Raw genomic sequence first — 20,899 nt, forward strand, 5'->3', positions numbered from 1 at the left:
TGTAACAAATCAATAAAATATATTTAAAAAAATAAAAATTAAAAAAAAATGAAAAAGACTGTCAACAACCACTGTGGCAGGTAGTGGAGCAACTAGAACTATCTGATATTGCAGATAGAAGGGTATAATGCTACAATCTCTTTGGGAAACTCTAGGCAATTTCTAATAAAGTTAAATATATGCCTAACCTACAGCCCAGCAATTCTACTCCTAGATACTTACTCAAAAATACAGTAGATATATCTAATATTATGTTCATAGGAGCTTTATTCACTGTAATTGAGAGCCGGAAACACAAATGCCCATTAAAAGAACAACTAAACAGCCCTAATCGAATTGACTCAGTAGGAGATAGAGCCCGCAGACTGGGGCACATACCTAGGTTTCAGGCTCGATCCCAGCCCTGGTCAGGGCTTGTGCAGAGGCAACCAATTGATGTGTCTCTCTCACATCGATATTGTTCTCTGTGTGTCTCTCCCCCTCCCTAGCACTCTGTCTAAAAATCAATGGGAAGGAGAAACCAAGATGGCGGCATAGGTAAACAGGTAAACTGCTGCCTCACACAACAATTTCAAAACTACAACTAAAAGACAAAATGGACATCATCCAGAAACACAGGAAGGCTGGCTGAGTGGAAATTCTACAACTAGAAGGAAAGAGAAAAGCATACTGAGACTCAGAGGAACTGCGGAAGGCAGAGGTACCGAGGCGCGCACGCGCGGAGAGCACTGGCAACTGAGTACGCGGCTGGCTTTCTCAATCGGGAGGCAGACAAAAGCTCCAGACGGCTCTGAACTCCAGTTCCGGGCGAGACTCTGGGGACCCAGACTCATTCGGGGAGAAACTGGACTGTCTGGCAGCAGGCAAAACTCGAGGGCAGCTTTCTCTCAGAGGCGCTTGCAGTGATTACCGCGGGACACTGAGACCCAGGGGCCTCTTAGGGCAGGGCTGATGGGAAGCCATTGCTGTCTGCTCCACCCTGAGACTCCGCCCCATCCAAGCTGAGCACAGAGGCTTTTGCAAGTCTTGTCTCATAAGGCTGTCTCCAGCACAGAAGTTCTCCCAACGTAGACACAGCTGATCCTCACAGCCAATTGGCCTGGAGGTCAATTACTCCCAGTGATACCAACAATAATCATGGCTTGACTACAACAAGACTGTGCACACAGCCCACAAAGGGGTGCACCAAGAGTGTCCACCTCAGGTAACTGGGGAGGCTGAGCCACTGGGCCCTATCGGACACCTCACACACAAAGCCACTCTATCAACTCAGAGAAGCAGCCAAAATGCGGAGACAAAGAAACAGGTCACAAATGAAAGAAATGGAGGGAAGCAAACAACTAGATATAGAGTTCAAAACTACGGTTATAAGGTTTTTCAAGAATTTTCTGGAAAAGGCCAGTGAATTTAGCGAGACCCTCGAGGATATGAAAAAGGACCAACTAGAAATTAAGCATACACTGACTGAAATAAAAAATAATATACAGAGATCCAACAGCAGACTAGAGGATCGCAAGAATCAAGTCAAAGATTTGAAATACAAAAAAGCAAAAAACACCCAACCAGAAAAGCAAAAAGAAAAAAGAATCCAAAAATATGAAGATAGTGTAAGGAGTCTCTGGGACAACCTCAAGCTTAACATCAGAATTATGGGGGTGCCAGAAGAAGAGAGAGAGCAAGATACTGAAAACCTATTGGAAGAAATAATGACAGAAAACTTCCCCCACCTGGTGAAAGAAATAGACTTATAAGTCCAGGAAGCGCACAGAACCCCAAACAAAAGGAATCCAAAGAGGACCACACCAAGACACATCATAATTAAAATGCCAAGAGCAAAAGACAAAGAGAGAATATTAAAAGCAGCAAAAGAAAAACAGTTAGTTACCTACAAGGGAGCACCCATATGACTGTCAGCTGATTTCTCAACAGAAACTATGCAGGCCAGACGGGAGTGGCAAGAAATATTCAAAGTGATGAATAGCAAGAGCCTACAACCAAGATTACTCTACCCAGCAAAGCTATCATTCAGAATTGAAGGTCAGATAAAGAGCTTCACAGATAAGAAAACGCTAAAGGAGTTCATCACCGCCAAACCAGTATTATATGAAATGGTGAAAGGTATTCTTTAAGAAGAGGAAGAAGAAGAAAAAGGTAAAGATTAAAAATTATGAACAACAAATACATATCTATCAACAAGTGAATCTAAAAATCAAGTGAATAAAAAATCTGATGAACAGAATAAACTGGTGAATATAATAGAATCAGGGGCATAGAAAGGGAGTGGACTGACAATTCTCAGGGGGAAAGGTGTCTGGGGGGTGCGGGAAGAGACTGGACAAAAATAGTACACCTGTGGATGAGGACAGTGGGGGGAGGGTAAGAGCGGGGGGGGGGGGGAGAACCGGGTGGAGGGGAGCTATGGGGGAGAAAAAAGAGGAACAATTGTAATAATCTGAACAATAAAGATTTATTAAAAATAATAATAATAAAAATCAATGGAAAAATATCCGCAGATGAGGATTTGAAAAAGAAAAAAAAAAGAATAGCTAAACAAACTGTGATATATTCAATCAGTAAAACAAAACACAGTAATAAAAATACAAACAACCACAACATGTAACAACATAGATAAATGTAAAAATTATAATGAGGCCCAGCCGGCATGGCTCAGTAGTTGAGTGTGGACCTATGAACCAGGAGGTCACAGTTCAATTCTCTGTCAGAGCATATGCTCTGGTTGTGGGCTCATCTCCAGTGTGGGGCGTGCAGGAGGCAGCCAGTCAATGATTCCCTCTTGTCATTGATGTTTCTATCTCTCTCTCCTTCCCCCTTCCTCTCTGAAAACAATAAAATATATTTTTTAAATAAAATTAAAAATACAATAAGCAAAAAGGACACACAAATGAATACATAGTGTGTATTCCACTATTTCCATGAAGATCAATACAGGCAAAATTAATCTATGGTCAGAATAGTGATTACCTGACCTAAAAATAGGGGGAATACTGATTGGGGAACTTTCTGAGTAAGAATATTTTTCATTTATTTATATACGTGTACACCTATGCATAATACTTACGTAAACATACCCACCCAAGCACACAGTTATCAAACTATAGACTTGTATATTTTATGGCATGTTATAACAATTTTTAAAAAGATATCTCATAAACTATGATGAATCAGACAATGGAATATTATTCAACACTAAAAAGAAATGAGCTATCAAGCCATGAAAAGACATGGGAGAAACTTCATTGCATGTTACTAGTGAAAGAAGTCAATCTGTATGATCTCAACCACATATATGACATATTGTAAAGGCAAAACTGTATAGACAGTAAAAAGATCAGTGGCTGCCAGAAACTGGGGGGAGGAAGTACAAAGAATTTTTAGAGCAGCGAATAGGCAGAACACAGAGGATACTTAGGGCAGTGAGATTCTTTTTTTTTTTTTTTTAATATATTTTTTATTGATATTTCACAGAGAGGAAGGGAGAGGGATAGAGAGTTAGAAACATCGATGAGAGAGAAACATCGATCAGCTGCCTCCTGCACACCTCCTACTGGGGATGTGCCCGCAACCAAGTTATGTGCCCTTGACCGGAATCGAACCCAGGACCTTTCAGTCCACAGGCCGACGCTCTATCCACTGAGCCAAACCGGTTTCGGCAGGGCAGTGAGATTCTTTACGATACCATAATGGTGGATACATGTCATTAAACATTTGTCAAAATGCATAGAAAGCACAACACCAAAAGTGAACCCTAAAGTAACCCTTGGACTTTGAGTGATAATGCATCAGTGCAGGTTCATCAACGATATCAAATGTACCACTTTGATGTGGAATGTTGACAGTAGGGAGGCTGTGTGTTTGTGGAGGCAGGAGATATACATGGGCACTCTCTGTACTTCCCGTACAATTTTGCTATGAGTCTAAAACTGTTCTAAAAAAATAAATTCTATTTTTTTAAACAGTATCTACCAAAGAACTTGAGCTGGTTAAATATAAGTTTTAATTTTTTCATCTATAAAATGGAAATACCATTAACTAGTAAAAATGACAGGATAAACAATAGGTATAAAATGTGCCTAAAGTAATGTATGGTATATCAGGGGTGGGCAAACTTTTTGATTCGAGGGCCACAATGGGTTCTTAAACTGGACCGGAGGGCCGGAACAAAAGCATGGATGGAGTGTTTGTGTGAACTAATATAAATTCAAAGTAAAGGAGCGGAGGGGAGAGCAAGAGAACCCTCCCCTCTTTCGGCTCCACGGGCCGGATAGAACAGCCGAACGGGCCAAATCCGGCCCGCGGGCCATAGTTTGCCCACGGCTGGTATATTTTGATTATTTAAATTATAGATATTATTTATATTATTATGAAACTTCACTAGGCAGCACAAGTGTCAAAATTTCCCCAGGCATCCCATCACTCCTCAAAGCTCTACAGCAATCTATTCATACCTCCCTGGTAACATTAATCTCATAGGCTATGGTATCTCAACCTCAGCACTACTGACTTTGGGGCTGGACAATTCTTTCTTGAGAGAGGTTGTCCTGTAACATTGTAAGATGCTTAACAGCATCTTTGTCTTTTACCCACTAGATGCCAGTAGCAACCCCAAATTGTTGACAACAAAATATATCTAAGGACATAGCCAGATGTCCCTGGGGGCAAAATCACTTCCATTTGAGAAGCACTGACACAAGACTGCAATTATGTAGTGACACTTTGCACAAGCAGGATATAATCTCCTTAAGGTCTTAAGTTACAATTGTATCTCCTAACACTTGGCATAAAACCTAAAGTTTCAGTGTTGCTGAGTGGAAAAATTATGGTGCTATTAATTACTGAAAACAGAGATTTTAGGAAGGGATAGATTGCAAATGGGATGGAATGACAGCAAACAACAAGAGATTACAAAGCTTAGTATGGATCTTTGTGAAATTGAGTCTCTATCACACTTAGATGAAAATATCCAGCAAAAGGTTGAAATCCTAAAACAAATGTATTAAAGATATAAGCACATATACACACATATGTAATATACACAAACTAACATATGCATATACAATGTAGCTGGCACAAGAGATACATCAGACAATGTAGTTATAGCACAAGAGATACAAAGACCATTAAGACATGATCACACATCTCCCCTAAACTCCAAGCCTTTAAAACCCTCAAACCAAAGAACCCAGTACCTTCCTCTTCCCCTTCCCCTTCCCCTTCCCCCGCTCTTCTTGATTGCATATCCTAAACTCTAAGGGTCCCCACAAGACTTGCAACCAGGAGAGCAAAGGGCAGTGGCAGCTCATCCAGGCTAAACCTGTCCCCAAGTTGCCCTTTTCTGACTCTCCAGTGAGCTGACAGCAGCTCCGCTTTGGTTCACTTCTCGCCCATGTTTCTGGAGAGCCAAGGTAGCCCTGCCTACTCTCCTGTTGCTTCTATCCTAGGCCCTTCCTTGTTTCACTGCCTCCAGCTTTAATAAATGCTCTCAAAAAAAAGTGTGTGTGTGGGGGGGGAGCATCATCACAGTTCCAGGGAGACTTACAAAGAATTCTCCCAGCTGCTCATATGAAAATCAAGATTCCCAGAAAGTACTGGAACACATAGGCAAAGTGAATCAAAAATTAGGAAATCAGAAATTTTTCATTTAATTCACTTGGTCCTAAGTCCAAAGTTTAAACATTAAAATGAATATGAGCACAATTTAGAAAACAGTAATACTAGTTGAATTTCTTTTAAAAGTCTCCAGAAAACTAATGTTTTCTGTTATCTCACTCTTCTCAGAAAAATGAGACAACTGATTACTCACAATAAACTGTTTCCTGGTTTTTAGTATTGTACTAAGAGTTTACATAAGATGTCACCTTTGGGGAAACTGTGGGGAGGGTACACAGGACTCTAAATAATATTGTGACTTCCCATGAGTCTATAATTATTTCTAAATAAAAATATTTTAAGTCAATTAAAAAATAAGCCAAAGAAAAAACAAAAACAGACACAGCAAAATCTACCTGTACACATATGGCATTACTGCAATTAAGTAGGGGGGGAGGGGCCAGGAATGATGGTGTTGTTGCTATTGTTGTTTTCAGGAAATGGTGCTGAATATGTTAGGTATCATTTTTTATTAATATTTTAACTTTAAAAAAAGCCTTGACTGCTATCTCATACCATACATACAAAAAATTATTTCAAATGGGTCATAAAGTTAAAATTAATAACAACTACCTTCTAACAGAAAACACAGGAGAATATCTTCATGTCTTTAGAACAAAAAAAATACACAAAGCATTAACAATACGTAAAACACTTAAAATCTGAACCTGATTTCTTTCATCAAAAGTCATTAGGAAGGTAAAAATATAAGAATGCCTATAAAGGAGACTATTAAGACAAATGATAAAATCAGAAAATGGACTGTGGATTACATAATAGTATTATATCAAATTTAAATGTCCTGGTTTTGATAATAATGTTATGTGCTTATGTTTAGTAAATATATACTAAATTATTTATGGAAAAGGGGGACATGATTTCAACAACTTGTTAGTGGTTCAGAAAAAAATCTGCACAAATGAAAAAAAATCTGCACAAATTGAAAGAATGATAAAGCAAATGAAGCAAAATCTCCATAATTCTAAATCTGGCTAATAGGTAACAAGAGTTCCTTATACTAGTAATAAAATTTTCAGATGGTTTGAAATTACTGTGAAATAAAAACTCCACCATGAGATACAAACACATACCCACATACCCACCGGAATGATTAAAATGTAAGACACAATCCCAAAGAAGTGAGAACGTGGAGAAAATGAAGCTTTCATACATACTGGGCAACCACTTTGGAAAACTCTTTGGCAATAACCTACTACAATGAAACATACACCACAATATGACACAGCAAATCACCCCTTGGTCTATCTCCAAGAGAAATGGGTGTATATGTCCACCAAGAAACATACAAGAATGTTCACAACAGCTTTATTCAGATTACTCAAAAACTGGAAATAATAAATATTTTCTATTAGTTGTATAATGGATTTTTCAAAATGCCTTGTATTCATGATAAAATACAACACAGCAAAAATAAGAATGCATTACTACTACACGCAGTAATATGAAAGAATCTCATAGCCATACTGCTCAGAGAAAGAATCCAGACCCAAAAGAATACAGACTGTATTATCTACAACCATATTTTCTTAATGAAGTTCAAGACTAGAAAAAACTAATCTCTGATGATAGAAGTCAGAGCAGTGATTACTCGGAGGCACCAAGAGGACAGTATCTACAGGGAAGTGGCATGAGGGACTCTTCTGAGTTGATAGAAACATTCTGTATCTCAATTTGAGTGGTGTATAGAAGGTTACATAGCCCTAACCGGTTTGGCTCAGTGGATAGAGCGTCGGCCTGCGGACTGAAAGGTCCCAGGTTCGATTCCGGTCAAGGGTATGTACCTTGGTTGCAGGCACATCCCCAGTAAGGGGTGTGCAGGAGGCAACTGATCGATGTTTCTAACTCTCTATCCCTCTCCCTTCCTCTCTGTAAAAAAATCAATAAAATATATTTAAAAAAAAAAAAAAAAAAAAAAAAGAAGGTTACATAGAGTTATACAAATTCAATCTGTATCCTTAAGATCTGTGAACTTACACAATATATTCAATATATTTCATAACAAAAGAAAAAACTGCCTCCCCGATTAAACTGTCTCCCTCAGCTTGTGTCCAAAGAATATTTGTTTTAGAGTAGAAACAATGATAAATATCAAACTCATTTAAAGCAGATTGCCTATACTAAATCAACAGAAGTCATACAATGCCACTATTAAAACATAATTTCAGGTTAGGGGAATATAAAGTAAGATTAAACTTCAGACACAAGACTTCTCTAAAGTGACAGCTTAAGAAACAAACTCTAGAAAAAAGTATTTTCCTCCACAAAAATGGGTGGATTCCAGAAGTTATTTCAATATTATTTTTCATTTCTGCTTTTATGCACTTCATGACACCCAATGTTCTTCTACTGCAGATGGCTAAAGAACCATCCATTAAGTCTATTTTCAGTATTAAGAAGCTGGACAAACAAAATAAAGCCCTATTCTCAACAAAGGTCATTTTTTCACTGGGCTTCATATTCAAACTTTTTCAGTTTGCCAGTTACCCAAATCACTGATTGCTCCCAAAAGAAACTCATAAAAATGTTTTCCTGGCTAGCAATCTTAACATGGCAAGGTCGACTGGCACCCAACTTTTATAAATAACAGACTAATTGGTGTTTACCTCAAATATGCCTTTGCATGTTTTCTCTAAAGCTTTTAGTGTAAAAGCTACATTAAAAGCTTTAGGGTAAATATTTCCTTTCAATGACTGAAACAGCTTCACTTCTCTTAGCTCAATGTGTTAGTGACACCTAGTGTTACATCCTTGATATAAATTCAAAGTTCCAAGAAAACACTCCAAACGTTAACTTACTGAATCTATAATACAGTTTCTACAATGCAACTGTTTTCTTCTAGGTGATGTAATGAATACAGTTTCAATTTTTTTAAATATATTAATCATTTCCATGGATTATAAGAAAACTAAGTAGCCATTTAAACACAGCAAAAATATATATGTAAATATAACTTTTACAAGGTACTATCTTGGGTTTCTTGTCCATCAAAATTTTTAAATGAGAATATTTTATTACTTATGATACAGTGCAATTTTTGCCTTATTGAATTGTTTTGATACAATTTCATTTTACTTATTGATTAACTAAAAAATAAAAAGGGATATAAAATTTCTATTTTAAAGCATACAATGACTCAACTGCCTTATATAATTTTAACATAAGTCTAGTAATCAAATTCTATTTCTTCTAAAACTATGGTCACCTTATGTACCAGATAGCACCGGTCCCAGGTCAAGATTTAGAAATGTCTTTGCCTCTTCTCTTCTGAATGTTTTATTAGTTACGATAATAACAAACTGAATTAAGGCTCTCAACATCTCACATTTAGATAATTTTGGAACTGACTCCTAAGTGGCTTTATAATCTTTTCTTTCTCTTTATGCTTTATTCATCCTGTTGCCACTGAAAAATCTATCTTTATTAAATATGGATTTGGGGATGTATCTCTGTTACTCAAAGATTTTTTAATGAGTTCATACTGGCTGAAAGATTAATATCCAACCCCTCAACCTACACTTCAAATTTCCTCCTTGCAATTTTTATATCTCACTCCATCATGTCCACAGAGAGAGGACAACCACTAAAATGCATGCTGATGATCATAGAGATGTTATTTGTATTAAGTGAAATAATACATGACTGCACAATGTCTAAAACATACTCATTGTCATAAACAACTCCTCCTACAACTGGATCCCCTGTTGATAGTGCTTGTCAAACCATGTTATAAAGGCTCAAATATTTTTATTTATTTCCACTCTGACACAAAGATACTTCTGTAAACTACAAACACATGTTTGGATGCTGTGCAACTGGCAAATCACTATAGGTTTCTAAAAGCTTATGCTCATATTCTGTACTTACCTTGTTGCATACAGTAACAGACATTGCACTAACCAATTTCAAGCTAAACTCATTATCTTTCCACCCAAATCTGTTCCTTATCATATCTTTCCTATTTTTCACAAGAGCCATATCTGTTTCTCCCTGTTCAATGTCTTCCAAGTGGTTTCTACAATGCAATCTTTTAATGGTCAAAAAAACTGTACAAAAAATTCCTAAAAGATATTCAAATGGCCAACAAATACATGAAAAAGTGCTCAACCTTATTAGTCATCAGAAAAATACTAACTAAAACTACAAGGTATCATCCATCAGAATAACTAAAATTAAACAGATGAGCAACTGACTTTGGCAAGGATTTTGAGCAACTCACACATTGCTGGGGGAAATGTAAAATGCTACAAATGCTTTGGGAAAAGGTTTGGAAGTTTGTTATAAAACTAACCACTTTGCTACCCTATGAAGCAGCAGTTCCACCTGTAGGTCTTTATCTAAGAGAAATGAACACCCATGTTTTACAAAAAGACTTGAAGAAAAATCTTCACAGCAGCTTTGTTCATAATAGGCAAAAGCTATCAAAAGCCCAACTACCCTTCATTAAGAGAAGAGGTAAACTATGGCATATGGATATCCTGGAATACAACAGCAATCAAAAAAAACAAGCAACATGCGTGCATCTCTCAAACACTTGGCTGAGAGAAAGAAGCCTTACACAAGAGTACATACTGTATATTGGTACAGGAAGTTCTAAGCCAGGAGAATCTAATGTATACCAGAAAATACTGAAAAGAGTGATTGCTTCTGGATGGGGTGGAAGAAAACTAATTGGGAATAGGCATGAGGGAAATTTCTTGAGTAGTAATCATGTCCTGTATCTTGAAGAGATTGGGGTTATTTAGGTGTATGCACTTGTCAATATTTACATATTGAGATTTGAATATTTGTGTATAAATTTTATCTAACAAAAACTAAGCAAATATTGAACTCCAGTTAATAATATACACACAAAAGTACTTAAGGGGAAGTATGCTGATGTTTGGAATTTACTCTGAAATGTGTCGAATAAAATGGATGGATAAACAGAAAATTTACAAAATCACTGCCAGATTTTAGGTCTACTTAAAATACAGCAGAGTAAAATTTTAATGGTACAATCTTAGTAGAGGGTATACATGCTTTCACTAAAAAACTGTTTCAACTTTGCTCTATATTGAAAATTTTTAAAGTCCTTACAATGGTTGACAGAGCTCTATCTAGCCCACTACAACCTCTCAGACATCACCTCCTAGCATTCCTAACCTTGCCCACCCAGCTTTAGATAAATTGCCTCCTTGCTGTTCTTGAATATAGATAACACAATCCGAGAGAGAAAAAATCAGTTTTGAAAAAAGAGAAAGAAAACATAATACTACCACAGAGTACTGGCTTTGAATGTTCCTCTCTCAGATACCCATAGGATGTCTCTTCCACACCTCTGCTCAAAGGATCCCTGAGAGAGGTTTTCCCAGACCACCCTGAATAATATGGCACCACCAACCACCCACCATAACACTTACCACCTCCTAGCATGGTACATGCTTGTTTATCATCTAGACCACTCTCCAACCCACCTACCTAGAATGGCAAGTCCATACAAAGGATGATTTTGTATAGTCAGTTTTCCCAGCACCTTGGTCAGGCTCTGGCATGTAAAAGGCAATAAATCTTTGCTACATGAATGAATGAATAAATGAACAAGGTGAGTATGAATGGCATGGCTTTACAAGAATGCAATTTGACAATTCTATGAAGAACATTAATATTTCTACATTTATTGAGCTCTCCAAATTACCTGATAATAAAGATATTTATATCAATATTCTTTAAGATTTTCCATTTAGGCCCTGCGCATGGCTCCCGGGGTTCCACAGACTAATTAGCCAAAATCATTAACACAAAGGGAAAGAGGAGAGGCACCAGCTATATGTTCTCTAAGCCTTTTAGAAAACATGGCATTAGAAACCAAGATGGCGGCATAGGTAAACACCTAAACTGCTGCCTCACACAACAATTTCAAAACTACAACTAAAAGACAGAGCGGACACCATCCAGAACCACAGGAAAGCTGGCTGAGTGAAAATTCTACAACTAGAAGGAAAGAGAAAACCTCACAGAGAATTGGAGGTACGGCAAAGGGGCTTTGTGCGCGCAGAGAGGAAGGGCGGCTGAGAGCCTGGCTGACTTTCTCTGGCGGAAGGGGGAAGGAAGCCTCCGACCGCACTGAACCCCAGTTCTGACTGCACTGAACCCCAGTTCCGGGCGAACCCCTGGGGACCCACGCTCTTGTGGGGGGAGTCTGGACTCTCAGGCGGAGACTCGAGCTGGGGAAGGCGGAGGACTGAAAGCGCACATGCGCGCAAGGGCAAGGCTGACAGGAAGCCAAGACTGAGACTCCACCCCATCCAAGCTGAGCACAGAGGCTATTGCAATTTGGCAAGTCTAATCCTATAAGGCTGTCTCCAGCACCGAACTTCTCCCAGCATAGACACAGCTGATCCTTACAGCCAACTGGCCCGGAGGTCAATTCTTCCCAGTGATACCAACAACAATCAAGACTTAATTACAACAAGGCTGTACACACAGTCCACAAAGGGGTGCACCAAGAGTGTCCACCTCAGGTTAACTGGGGAAGCAGACCCACTGGGCCATATTGGAAACCTAGCACAAATATCTACCTTACCAACTCAGGGAATCAGTGAAAATGCGGGGTCAAAGAATCAGATCACAAACAAAAGAAATGGAGGAAAACAAACGACTGGATATAGAATTCAAAACCACGGTTATAAGACTTTTTAAGAATATCCTAGAAAAGGCCGATAAATATAACGAGACCCTCGAAGATATGAAAAAGGACCAACTAGAAGTTAAACATACACTGACTGAAATAAAAAATATTATACAGAGACCCAGAAACAGAATAGAGGAACACAAGAATCAAGTCAAAGAATTGAAATACAAAGAAGCAAAAAACACTCAACCGAAAAAGCAAAAAGCAAAAAAAAAAAATCCAAAAAGTTGAAGATAATGTAAGAAGACTCTGGGACAACTTCAAGCGTACCAACATCAGAATTATGGGGGTGCCAGAAGAAGAGAGAGAGCAAGATACTGAAAACCTATTTGAAGAAATAATGACAGAAAACTTCCCCCACCTGGTGAAAGAAATAGACTTACAAGTCCAGGAAGCCCACAGAACCCCAAACAAAAGGAATCCAAAGAGGACCACACCAAGACACATCATAATTAAAATGCCAAGAGCAAAAGACAAAGAGAGAATATTAAAAGCAGCAAGAGAAAAACAGTTAATTACCTACAAGGTAGCACCCATACGACTGTCAGCTGACTTCTCAACAGAAACTATGCAGGCCAGACGGGAGTGGCAAGAAATTTTCAATGTGATGAATAGCAAGAACCTACAACCAAGATTACTCTATCCAGCAAAGCTATCATTCAGAATTGAAGGTCAGATAAAGAGCTTCACAGATAAGAAAACGCTAAAGGAGTTCATCACCACCAAACCAGTATTATATGAAATGCTGAAAGGTATTCTTAAAGAAGAGGAAGAAGAAAAAAGTAAAGATTAAAAATTATGAACAACAAATACATATCTATCAACAAGCGAACCTAAAAATCAAGTGAGGGAGGGAATAATGGCGGCGGAATAGACAGACGTGTTCCGAGCCTTGTCCCGGAGCAGAAAGAAAGAACAGCTGAGGGTCGCACAAGGAGTGTTTGTTGGCTGGTTGGGAGACAGCTGAATTCCAGAAGGAGGTGGGGGACTGCTGAACGGGGTTCCCCTGACCTGGCAGCACCAACTGTGGCTGGGTCCCCTCCCAGAGCTGCGGGGTTGGACGCGGAGTCTGCGCCATCTTGATCCGGAAAGTGGAGCTTATCTGAAGCCTGAGAATCCACAACGGCGGCACCCCAGGAACAGCTGCGAGCCCCAGAACAACGCTCCCCAACTGGCGCAAGCACACGGGTTCAGAGGAGCTCTACACTCCACCACGGAAAGGTCAGATTTCGCCTGGGATAAGGTGAGGTCTCTGGTCCCGGCGGGAGAGAGGAACGCGCGTTTTGCGGGAGCTGGAGGACCAGGGAAGTCTGTGCCTAGAAAAATCCGTGGCTGTAGGGGCTGGCGTGATCTGTGATTGTGGAAAGGGGTCCTCAGAGCTGCTAAGAGAAGGGCACTCTAAAAAGCAACCCATTTTGATCTGAAGTGCAGGGACACCCTAAGAATTTCAGGCAGTCCAGACTTACGCGCAGCCCCTGCGTTCCCTGGGTGCCTGGGCTTACGCGGAGTCCCGGAGTACGCACAACTGGGCTTTTTCCTCTTGAAATTCTTGCTTCTGATTACTAAGCCCAATACATAGGATCACCCAGTTGGGGACACCCTGGGAGACTGCAGGGGAAGGTTGTTTTTCTGGAACCTGGGGATCGGAGCGGGGAGTGACCATCAGAGAGTCAGCTCTGAGGCAGACCACTCCCACAGGCCGGTGACGAGTGCCACAGGGAAAGAAGGCTCTAACACTGCCTAGAGAGGCCATAGATAGACCCGGAAGTTAATCCAGAAACACTGCCACCCAGGGGCTGAATCACAAATCGACTCTTGTGTAATCAAAAATAAAGGAATACGAGAAATTAAGACACACCGCCTGCTTAAAATCAGGACTGGCTTACAACACCGAAGAGCAGTGGATCGCAGGGAACTGCAATACTGTCTGGACTGAGAAACAGGCGTGCCAAACAGAAAAACAGAGGAAGTGAATGACCTTCACTACTTCACATTTTATTTTTACCTTTTATTTTTTTATTTTTTTTATTTTTTTTTTATTTTCATTTTTTGCATCTTTTAATCAAGAAACTTTTTTTTTATTTTTTCATCACTTGATTTTACCTTTTTAATGATTACATTTTTATTTTCAATCCGTATTATTACTACTGCTATTTTATTTTTTTTTTTTTTAAAGTGTCATTTTATTTTCTCTTCATTTTATTTTGGGATTAGGGTTCTACATTCTATTTTTATCTTTCCTTTAGCATCGTTTTACTCTATCTCAACTCTACCTTTAGGCCATCACTCTCTTCCTAACCTCCCCCTTTTCAGTGTCCTGTTTATATTACCCTTTTACTGCTTTAGATTTTCCCTATTCTTTCTGTTTACCCCTTGTTAAAATTTCACCCTACTTACATATCTAATCTCCAATCCTCTGCTCCAAGTCCACATACACCTCTCCCTTCGCTGTCTGAGCTATCCATAAACTTGTCCTTCTCTCTGTCCTTTTGTTGTTGTTTGCTTGAATGTAGATTATATCCAATTTTTATGCTTTTTTGTGAGATTGTTTTGCTTATTCTTCTTTTGTTTATTTTTTTGTTTGTTTTGTGCTTCAGCTTTACCTTGCCTCACTCCATATTAGTTGGTGTGGTAGTTTGTACTAATCCCCAGGCACTTGTTGCTGGCATTTGCTGGGATTAGTGATTGTTCTATTGGAGTTTTATCCCCAATATATATAGTCTGTTCCCCTTTCTCTCTTAGTCACTTTCTTATCTCTCTTACTTTTTTTTTTCTTTCTCTTTACTTTCCCTTTTCCCAATTTCATTTTCTCACTCCTTTTTTCTTTTTTTCTTTCTTTCTTTCTTTCCTTTTTCCTCTTCTTCTTTCTCTCCTATCACCTAATTTGCCTTTCTCTGGTGGTCACCTTTATTGGAGGTTATTAATATCGTGAATACATTCCTGTTCAGTGCCTTGTGAGTTGTACCTGGTAGTGCTGTATTTTGTGCCTTTAAATCAACCCAGGAGAGAGAGAACTACATAACCAGACACCCAGAGAAGAGAGACCATGGGGAGACAAAGAAGCAGTCCGCATATGAAAGAAAAGCAGGCATCACCAGAAAAGGAAGTAAACGAAATGGAGGCAAGCAACCTTCCAGAAAAAGAATTCAGAGAAATGGTCATAAGGTGGCTGAAAAGAATGGAAGACAAATTCGACAATATGAGCAAGAACCAAGAGGAAATGAAGAAGAATCAAGAAGAAATGAAAAATGACATCGCTGCTGTAAAGAACTCAATAGAAAGCATCAAGAGTAGACTAGAAGAAGCAGAGGACCGCATCAGTGAGCTAGAAGACAAGATGGAAAAAAATACCCAAGAAAAGCAACTTCTAGAAAAAAAAATTAAAAGGCAGGAGGAGAGTCTAAGGGAACTTTGGGACAACACGAAACAAAACAACATCCGCATAATAGGGGTTCCAGAAGGAAAGGAAGCTGAGCAAGGAATAGAAAACCTCTTTGAAGAAATAATGACAGAAAATTTCCCAGATATAGGGAAGAAAAAACACACACAAATCCAAGAAGCTCACAGAGTCCCAAGCAAAATGAACCCCAAAAGACCGACACCAAGGCACATTATAATTAAATTGGCAAACACCAATGACAAAGTAAGAATCTTAAAAGCAGCAAGAGAGAGACAGAAAGTTACATACAAAGGAACCCCCATCAGACTAGCAACTGATTTCTCAACAGAAACTCATCAGGCCAGAAGGGAATGGAATGAAATATACAAAGTCATGCAAAGGAAGGGTCTGAATCCAAGAATACTGTACCCAGCAAGGCTGTCAATCAAAATTGAAGGTGAAATCAGGAGCTTCACAGACAAAAAAGGACTAAGGGAATTTATTACCACCAAACCAGCAATGCAAGAAATGCTAAAGGGTCTGCTGTAAAAAAAAAAAAAAAAGAAAGAAAGAAAGAAACAGGAAGCAAAGAAGTAACACAGGGGTAAAGAATAGGAATGGCGACAAATAAGTACCTATCAATAATAACTTTAAATGTAAATGGATTAAATGCCCCAATCAAAAGACATAGGGTAACGGATTGGATAAGAAAACACGACCCATATATCTGCTGTCTACAAGAAACCCACCTCAGAATAAAAATCAAGTGAATTAAAAACCTGAGGAACAGAATAATCTGGTGAATATAATAGAATCAGGGGCATAGAAAGGGAGTGGACTGATAATTCTCAGGGGGAAAGGGGTATGGGGGGTTCATGAAGAGACTGGACAAAAATCATACACCTATGGATGAGGACAGTGGGGGGGAGGTAAGGGCAGAAGGTGGGGTGGGAACTGGGTGGAGGGGAGCTATGGGGGGAAAAAGGAGAAATAATTGTAATAATCTGAATAAAGATTTATTTAAAAAAAAAAAACATGGCATTGTTTCTTTGGCCACATACATGCAAATCTACAAGAAAGGTGATATTGTGGACATCAAGGGAATGGAATGGCACTGTTCAAAAAGGAAGGCCCCACAAATGTTACCATGACAAAACTGAAGGAGTTTACAATGTCACCCAGCATGCAGTGGGCATTATTGTGAACAAGCAAGTTAAGGGCAAGATTCGTGCCAAGAGAATTAATGTACGTATTGAGCATATTAAGCCTCTAAGAGCCAAGATAGCTTCCTGAAACGTGTGAAGGAAAATGATCAGAAAAAGAAGGAGGCCAAAGAGAAAGGTACCTGGGTTCCACTGAAGCGGGATCCTACTCCACCCAGAGAAGCACAGTGTGTGAGAACCAATGGAAAGGAGCCTGAGCTGCTGGAACCTGTTCCCTATGAATTCATGGCATGATAAGTGGGAAAAATAAACAAGACTTCTGTGCTAAAAAAAAAAAAAAAAAAAAAAAAAAAGACTTCTGTGCTGATAAAAAAAAATAGAAGAAGAAAAAAACTAAAAATCTAAATCAGTGTCCAACTACAGAGAAAGAACACTTTACCTCAGAGCCTCTGACTTTACTGTTTGCTGTTCCCTCTTACCCTGGGCTAAATTTTAATTTCTGTGCCGCTTCCTTATTATAATATTTTATTATTTTCTTCACATTACAATTTAAGTTGTATATAATTTATTTTTATTTAAATCCTTCTTTCCTACTAGCTGTATTAAAGACTGTGTCTATTTTGCTCAAAATACACATTTTATCCCAGACCTGTTGAATAAATGAACACCAATGAAGTCCTCATAGTTCACAGCACCAAGTCAACCTATATGTAAAACTAGGAGAAAAAAATCAAAAATATAAGTATGTTACTTTCAAATATCTGAAACACATACTAAGATAACAATAATAGAAATGAAGATGATGAGAAAGGAAGAATACAGAAATGCTGTTCTTTTCATAGGAATACATGTATAACTTTATTTTTTTAATTAAAGATTTTAAAGAAAAGAGTCTATACTACATTACCAAAAGAAGCAATGACATTGTTAGACATAGATGCGAATGGAGCCTTTTTATCCAGAACATCAGCATAACAAATAATCATTTCTTATATTACACTAGAGGCCCAGTGCACAAAATTCATGCACTGGGGGTCCCCTCAGCCCAGCCTGCACCCTGTCCAATCTGGGACATCCCTCTCCCAATCCTGGACCGCTGGCTCCTAATCACTCACCTGCCTGCCTGCCTGGTAGCCCCTAACTGCACCCTCCTGCCCCCTCCTGCCAGCCTGATAACCCCTCACTGCCTCTGTGTGCCAGCCTGATCACCCCTAACTGCCCTCCTCCCACGGACCTAGTCACCCCTCACTGCCCCCCCTGCCAGCCTAATCGCCCCCAACTGCCCCCCCTGCCAGCCTGGTTGCCCCCAACTGCAACCCCCCCGCTGGCCTGATCGCCCCCAACTGGCCCCCTGCCCTGCTGGCCTGGTCGCCCCATGCAGCCTGCTTGTTCAGTCATGTGGTCGTCCCTCACTAACCCCCTGCTGGCCTGGTCGCCCCACACAGCCTGCTTGTTCAGTCATTTGGTCATCCCTCGGGCCGGCCCTGGGTGGCAAGGCTTGCCTGTGCCTCGGGCCAACCGTGGGAAGCTGGGAGGCTGAGGGGACTGGGGGACTCTGGAGGCAGGCACGCAGAGCGGCCGGACCCGCCTGGGGGCGGGCTCAGCTGTGCCACACACCTTCCGCCCTGACAGGGCTGAGGGGATTGGGCGACGCCATCTTGTGGCTGTGGGCACCGCCATCTTTGAGAGCGTGGCAGTCAATTAGCATATTCCCTCCTTATTGGCTGTGGGTGCCGCCATCTTTGTGAAGGTGTGATGGTCAATTAGCATATTCCCTCTTTATTAGATAGGATCAGATATGTTGAAAGAAGGGGCCTGACAGCTTGGGAAAGCTAGGAGATCTGGTGTTTTCCTGCAGCCATCTCATCTACGAAGTGTGGGGTTGGGAAATAGAAAAAATACTTCTGCATGGGTTCTGCTTCTGAGCTAACTCTACTATATTGCTGAACATTGTCTAAGCTTCATTCATATTTGTGCACCTCTTATATACATAATCTTAAAAAATGTTTAACCACCTGGGCCAGTATGGCTCAGTGGCTGAGCACCAACCTCTGAACCAGGAGGTTGAGGTTCAATTCCCAGTCAGGGCACATGCCCGGATTGTGGGCTTGATTCCCAGTGTGGGGCAGGCAGGAGGCGGCTGGTCAATGACTCTCTCTCTTCATTGATGTTTCTCTCTCTCGCCCCCTCTCCCTTCATCTCTAAAATCAATTTTTAAAAAATGTTTAACCAAGGTATGTTTATTTTCTTAATCTAAGACTCACAGGTGGAACAGTCATATAAAATTTACAGAAGGGAGAACTGTGCACAAAACTGAGGCAAAACTGTGCTTAGTTTGGACCAGGATTGACGTTCTGCTTACCAACACTTACTCAAAAGCTGGAGGAATCACGCTACCTGATATCAAATATATTACAAGGCTATAGTCATCAAAAAGGATGGTACTGGCATGAAAACAGACATACAGATCAACAAAACAGAATAAAGAGCCATGAAATAAACCCTTGCCTTTATGGTCAATTAATATTTGATGAAGAAGGCAAGAACATAAAATGCAGTAAAAATAGTCTATTCAATAAATGCTGTTGGGAAAACTGGGGGGAGGGGGAGCTGGATGAAAAAAGTGAAGGGATTAAGGAAAGAAGGAAAAAAAACTTCTTAGACACAGACAACAGTATGGTGATTACCAGAGGGAAAAGGGGGTGGGGGGCGTAGAAGAGGGTAAATGGGGGGATAAATGGTGATGGAAGACTTGACTGGGGCTGGTAAACATACAATACAACATACAGATGATATATTATAGAATTGTACACCTGAAACCTATATAATTTTATTAACCAATGTCACCCCAATAAATTCAATAAAAATGTTAAAAAGGCAAATACAATTTATGGTCTGCAAAGATCCCTAAGAGCCAGGATTATTTCTAGCTTGACCAACATTAGCTCCCCACTGTCTAACATATGGGAACACTTAAATAATTACTGAATAACTGACTAGTGATAAACAAGTTTCAGAAGGGTTTAGTTAGAGTAATGCATAACAGTCACAGTAGTCTATAAAAGATAAATATTTGAAGCTATATCATAACCTTTTACAATGAAAACTAAAACTGCCAAACTACCTGCATAGTATATCTTCTGCAATCACATGTTGGAAGTAATGAAGTATAGCTCTTAGACCATGGATTCTGAATTTGAAGTCAGACAGAATTGAGTTTGAGTTCCAACTCTGCCTCTTATAAGATATGTGACCTTGCCACCTGTAAAACAGGGTAACTTCTACCTCACAGTGTACAGTATATGAGATAGTGAATATATAAAGCTCTTTGAACACACTAAGAGCTCCATCGATGCATCAGAAGGAGCTTATTACCCAGACTGCCTCCTAATTTTTGAAACAGTTCTTACAGGGCTATACTAGTACTACTGCAATAGTAAACAACTAGTCAAAAAAAAATAAAAGGAAAGGAAAACTAGTCAATAAAAATTTGAACCTGGGCATAAAAACTACTTTAAAGAAGTAATTTAAATTACTCAGAAGACCTTAAGTTACTCAGAGCTAAACACGAGTTCACTTTGTGAGTATTAAAAGTGATACCTCTAATTATAACCAAAACAAGTAGGTAGCCTGAGTACCGCCAAAGGAATGTGCTCAATCCAGTCAACACTCCTAACCACACGAGGTTCAACCTTCTTGTTAAAACTTGAGCTTCCTCTTTGCCTTTAAGTCTGTCAACAAACCATGTAATAGATGAAAAGGTAGTCTCTATTAATAAGAGTTGTATTTACAAAATCCTTTCTTCTGATCACGACACAGAAATAGTTCCCTGGGTAGAAAGAAAAAAAAACAATGCCAGATTTTGAGGCCTTTGTCCATGCCTTTGGCATGGTACTTAAATTACAGACCATGTTGCAGGACCTAGAAATGTCAACTACACATCCCAAAAGGCTAAAGAAAGAGGACACTAAGTCCACGCCATTCCAGCAGGAATCTTCT

At 39.6% G+C, this 20,899-nt stretch overlaps 1 protein-coding gene and 1 pseudogene across 19 annotated transcripts in view; one reads left to right on the forward strand and one right to left on the reverse strand.

Annotated features, from left to right (window-relative positions):
- BCAS3 (BCAS3 microtubule associated cell migration factor) overlaps positions 1-20,899 on the reverse strand; it is a 490,554-nt gene that overhangs the window by 446,429 nt on the left and 23,226 nt on the right. The gene's annotated exons all lie outside the window — the stretch shown is intronic.
- Positions 16,709-17,194, forward strand: LOC308254206 (large ribosomal subunit protein eL21-like; annotated as a pseudogene). The gene has a single exon. The product of its transcript is annotated as a large ribosomal subunit protein eL21-like (transcript).

Source organism: Plecotus auritus, assembly GCF_963455305.1.
Source record: "Plecotus auritus genome assembly, chromosome: 7".
In the NCBI taxonomy this organism is placed as follows: domain Eukaryota; kingdom Metazoa; phylum Chordata; class Mammalia; order Chiroptera; family Vespertilionidae; genus Plecotus; species Plecotus auritus.